General features: G+C 46.8%; 1 long non-coding RNA gene across 1 annotated transcript; it reads right to left on the bottom strand.

The window, feature by feature from the left end:
- Positions 1-1,108: 1,108 nt before the first annotated feature.
- On the bottom strand, positions 1,109-5,210 carry LOC142409824 (uncharacterized). The gene is made up of 3 exons (XR_012775788.1): positions 5,143-5,210; positions 4,714-4,794; positions 1,109-1,196 (listed from the first exon to the last, which is right to left on the bottom strand). It is a non-coding gene; the product is annotated as an uncharacterized LOC142409824 (long non-coding RNA).
- Between the last annotated feature and the right edge of the window lie 256 nt (positions 5,211-5,466).

Here is a 5,466-nt window from a genome sequence, read left to right as displayed (position 1 = left end):
CCAGGATAACCAAAAAATGACTCTGGTAGTGCTCTCCAGAAGTGCTCAAGAAAACATTTAAACGTGATAATCACCACCTCCCTGCAGGGTTTCTGATTCAGCCAGCGACATTTAGTGTTATTCAGCATATTCTGGCTGAAGAAAGCATTTGTGATGATTGCAGTGAAAGCTTTCTCATGCTCACTTAGATATCTTCCCCGATTTAGTAGACCAAGCTCTATCAGAGGAGCATGCTTTGCTCTAGGATACTTTTTTCCAGCCCGGCATTACCTTTGCTACCTGCAGGCGAGCGGGTACATGCTGGAGTGGACTCCTAGGGGAGAAGCTTCTCTAATAAGCATGGTTTCTTGGTTGGTTTCTCAATGACATTTTAAGGCAGAGGCAGGCAGGGATCTGTGGGTGAAGGAACATTTTGCATCAGCCTACACAGCAGTTACAGCACCCTCGGTAAGTAGTGTGTGGGCAAGTCGTACAGGGCTCTGCACAACAGAAATGCAGATATATGTGCCAGAGAGAACACCCTCTGAGGAACAGAGGGCAGAGCTCTTATTACAGAATCATTGACTCAGTTATTCCCTGAAAACATATTAAAATTACTCTGCTTTTATTGCAAAGGGATGAATAAATCCGTATTTTGTTAGTGCAAATAGGTTTCCATTTGGATTTACAGAGGGCATGCAAGATCAGCCAGCTCTTGCTCTGCAGGTAGCTCAGTGTAACCCCTCGGGCCATCAGCAACAGCAGAGAGCCGTGGAGGGAAGTACAATGTGACAAAAAAGACGTCCTGCGAGTGAGCCAGCACGCCCATCCTTACCATAGCCTGTCCGTCAGAGCTCCCCGTGGTTTGGTTGTGTGCGTACCTGGTGATGGTGTTGGGAGCCCTGCAGCTGGGATTGCAATCCCCAAAGCTGGGGGGGGGGAAAAGTTAGTTATAAAAACAGTATGAGAGGTTTTTAGAAAACTTTACAAGATGTCTGTTAGAATGAGTGTGGCAAATGCGCACCCACTGTATAAAGGCACTATCAGCAAGGAAAAATATGATTACAAAACATTTCCACAACCAACAGGGTAAGTGTACAGCATGAATTACATTGCTACCACCATGTCCCTTGCTGCCACTTACAACCGCTCAGTAGCCCAACGCTGGGTTTCTTGGTGTCACCAGAGGAGGGAGGGATTCGTACTGCCACAGCCAGCTGGAAAGGAGAACAAGTCAGAGAAGGTCTTTGTTGACTGGGTTTGCAGTTAGAGACTGACTCAGTACGCTAAATCTGGGCTTTTTGTGGCCATGAAAAGAAAGCGTAAATAATGAAGTCCAGTGAGAGTAAGTAGAGTGAGAGCCAAACTTTTCCAATCCCAAGGAGTTTGGATCTCAAACTTTATTTTGGGCTCTATGCAAGTTCCTGCCATCCTAATCCCAGCCCAGGAGAGCAAATACCCATCAGTACCAGCCAGCAACGGGGCTACTCACAGAAGGACTTTGCAGAGAGAGAAGTGGAGGAGAGGTGTTAAATGCAAAATCGTGACGTGCTCTTCATACTCTTGTGAGCCTGATTCAGAGCCCACCAGTGTCAATGAGAAGATATGGCTAGATAAGGATGGTTCCTTCCAGAAGAACAGTTTTTGTTCTGTTGCCATACTACCACTGTGCTTCTCTTTTTGCTGGAAAGTAGAAAAGTCGTAAGGAGAAATGTTCCCCTGTGCTCAAAGACGATGGCTTTGGAAGTGTTGTCTCCCTTGCTAGCCTCACCAGGGTCAGGAGTCTTGTTCTCTGCCTCGTTAGATGCTCCTGCTGCTATTTCTGTGCCGCTCTGCTTGATTCTTTGATGCTAAGCACTCCATTTGAGATGTCTTGTTTAAAGAAAAAATACCAACTTGATTTAAAACTCTTTTTCCAATTAACAAGCAGTGGGCTTTCTGCCAACAGCCAGCCAGCCCATCTCCTTCTGAACGCAGAAAGGCGTCCCGCTTTCAAGGTGCTACAACGCTATTTGTGGCACTGCCTGGCACAGTGTGGTTTGATCTCAATAGCAAGGACATGACTAGAGAGAGGTTGGCATCAATACCCACACAGGGCAGGCTGAAGTAAAATGAAAAAGGGATGTAAAGAAAAGGAGGCGTGAGCTGATCGCCCGCGAAGAATGCCTGGATGCCTGGGGATATGCAGAAAATCAGACTCTCCCCCCCTCTCCCCATGGCCCTTCTGACCTCAATATCCAGGAAGATAATCTAACCTGATCTAATAATCCAACATAAACTTTTGGAGTGTCACGAACTGCATCTTGCCAGCATTATCTGATAGCAGCGAAGTACTGGGCCTGTTACAGATTATGTTGTCTATCTGAAAGACTCATTTTTGGCTTCAAAAGCACCATTAATTCCTCACCAGCTATCCAGGAAAACTCTTCCAGCCTCAGAGACCACACAGAAAATGCAGGCTGGATCTTTACGGCCTGTGCAAGGCTGGGACTGGTCTGCTCTGCTGCGCAGACTGGTGTGAATGGGAATAGGTCCACATGCAGCACTGGCCACAATAAACACTTTCTGGTTCTTGCTTGCCTGGTTCCAGCTTCTCACGTTACACAGGCTTCAGGTCCCACCATGACAGGGAAAATGCATGCTATACTGACGTCTCCCCTGCCTCACGAATTTTTAAAGAGAGAAACTGAACTGGAATGTTTTTATTGACTGAGTATGAGTTAAATATGGCCTATTTTCTGTCTTGCCTGAACGAGCCCTGTGCATGTAGCATCTGCTGGAGCTCCTAAGTCAGCACAAGAATACCTGCATAGACCTTCCTCCTGCAAAAGTGACATTTTACAAGAAAACGGTTTTAATATCATCTTCCCCTGTATGTCTTTGGATGCCCTTAGGCAGACCCCTGTGCTGGCCTTAGGGCAACAGGTTTCTTGTCACTAAAATGCAGCAAATGGCTTTCAGTCAGCACAACATTCGCTGTCTCCTGGAACCAAGAGCAACTTTCAGATTGGTGCAAAGTGATGTAAAACCAGCCAGTCAGTCGGGATTTACATCCATATCATTCTGGAGTAAATAAATACTTGGAAGGCAGGAGATGGTAATTTTGTGCCTGGCTCTACAGTTGAGCGTGCAAGATAGTACTTGGCCCAGCTGTCCCTTTGTACGCACATGCTTTGCTCTATACTCTCTGGTTTGTGCATCTTTTGCAGCGAAATACTATCAGCAGAAGATGTAGCAACACTTACATTTCTGGCTGCCCAACATTTCCCATTGCAAGCCTTGCTTTCAGTCTCTTCTCATTTTCCTGAGCTAAAATCTCTCCCATTGACGTATTCCAGGCTACCTAGCTGCCTTGGAACAAATATTCTGGAAGGTTTCTGCTCAAATCAGCTCAGCAGTCTGAGACTGAAGCTAGGGAAAACAGGAGGCTTGCCTCACGCAACGCTAATTCTCACCCACGCTTCTCTGAGGTTATCTCATTCTTCCCTGATTTTGATCAGAAACTGGAAATTTGCTAGTTCAGCCACCCTTGCCTTGGGAATATGCCTTTTGCTAGTCCTGTCAAAGCTTGCCAAACTGTGGCTGCATGATGCTCTTCTGAAAATAGGTATGATGGTGGAAGAAGCAGGATCTAATCTAGCAGCTGTTATGGCACAGCCCTGCGATCTGAACAGCAGTCTGAAAACGAACTGGCTTCTACAACGATCGCAGCTTTCCTCGCTGTACCTCCGACAGGGGACAGAAATACTATTTGTTTGTGGAGAACTGAAACAACAGCGTGATAGATCAGCCCCTGGGGAAATGAGTAATCCTCTTTATCCAGTATCCTCTTTATCTATCCCCTGTATCCAGTGCAGGGGAAGGAGGTCAGCAGTACACAGGGGAGGGGGCTGAGGAGCAGCTGGTTTTTAAACACAGGAATATTGAATTCCCTTGGTAGGGGAATTCCTCCTGTACCCAGAGCCAGGCAGAGGTCTGGAAGAAAACGAGGACATTGCTTTTTTATTATTTCTTGGAGGCGTGCTCAAACAAAACTCTGCTCTGAGAGGCGCTGCGCTAATGCAGGACAAAACCTTGCCCCTGAAAGCCCATGAATGGTGGTGACGGGAGCACGAAGGCAATGGCGGACAGAACGAAGGGCAATGCTGTCAATATGGTGGCAGCTGAGTATAGCGATGGCCTCTTGACACGTTGGGTGTGAGGGGAGAAAGACAAATGGAAACCAATGGGAAATGGGTCTCTGGCATAATGCTAATTATTATCAAGATGTGATAGACTGTGCTGTGAGGGGAGAGCCAGAGGACAGCAAGATGCTAGGGAGAGCGCTGAGGGCAGGTGAGAGAGAAATGAAGAGATGGGGTGGGGTCAGGTTGCTGGAGAAAGAGGAGGGTTTAGAAAGAGAGGAGAGCAGAGGGACAGCTGCTGGCACTCGGTCAGTTTATCAGCTGCTCTTCCCTAAGTGTCAAACATGGAACTAGAAGAAACGCAGGTTTGAGGAGTCCTGGGTGTTAGAAAAGACAGCAGAGGGGTTCGCACAGGAGAAGCAGAGAGCAGCTCAGCTCACCTGCCAGTGCACCCTGGTCTGCCAGAGCTCACTGGGCTCCATTAACAGGACAGGAGCTTTGACGCTTCTCCCCACAGGTGTGTCCCAATCCCAAACCAAATCCCACCTGGAAGCCCCCGGAGATGTCCCCAGACCAAAGAGGCAAAGCAGAAGAGGAAGATGAAGCTAACCAGGGCTGTCAGATGGCCTTGCAAGAGAAGAGAGGGGTGAATCCTCGAGGGAGCAGAATCACTTTGACACAGCATTTGATACTGAAAAAGAGATAAAAACTATTTTAGAACAGTGCACGAAAGAGTTAAAGCAAATGAATAAACATACAAGACAATATTAATTGTCTGAAACACAATCTGTTTGACTTTTGGTTTATAAAGATCTCCTCTCCACTTTAGTTCCCATGGTAACTATTGTGCAAAAACACACTTTTCCTAATCATCTCCACACAGTTTAAAGCAATTTTGTAATCCAATAAAATGTAAATAAGGGAATTTGTTTTTGCATTGAGAAAACTGCTACCTAAGGAGCAAACAGTGACAGGGAAAGGCCAGATTTACAATTATGACCCTAGAGAGACACTTAATTACTGAATAATTAGCAGTTACCGGAGTTTCTCAGCTCATAGAGGAAAAGCTGATGGATAGTCCTTGTGAGAAGGGCTGTTGTAATTCTGAGGTCTTCCAAGTAGTTTTCCAAAGTGAGAAGCAGCAAACCTTGCTGCGCATAGCATTTTCACCAGCTGACGCAAACTGCAGTCAGGCACGGATTGCGTAACGGCAGCAGCTGAGACTGTGAAACTCTTTGCTCGCACCGAAGCTGAAGCTCTCAAGAGCCCAGCCCCCTAACACAGGGTCTTCTGGACCCTGTGAGCCTTTGCTGAGGCAGCTCAGGTACTGGGGAGCAGAAGGACTAGGCTGTTGGATGGGAAT

This window comes from Mycteria americana, chromosome 5, assembly GCF_035582795.1.
Source record: "Mycteria americana isolate JAX WOST 10 ecotype Jacksonville Zoo and Gardens chromosome 5, USCA_MyAme_1.0, whole genome shotgun sequence".
Classification (NCBI taxonomy): Eukaryota; Metazoa; Chordata; class Aves; order Ciconiiformes; family Ciconiidae; genus Mycteria; species Mycteria americana.
This window is presented reverse-complemented; position numbering and strand designations above follow the sequence as displayed.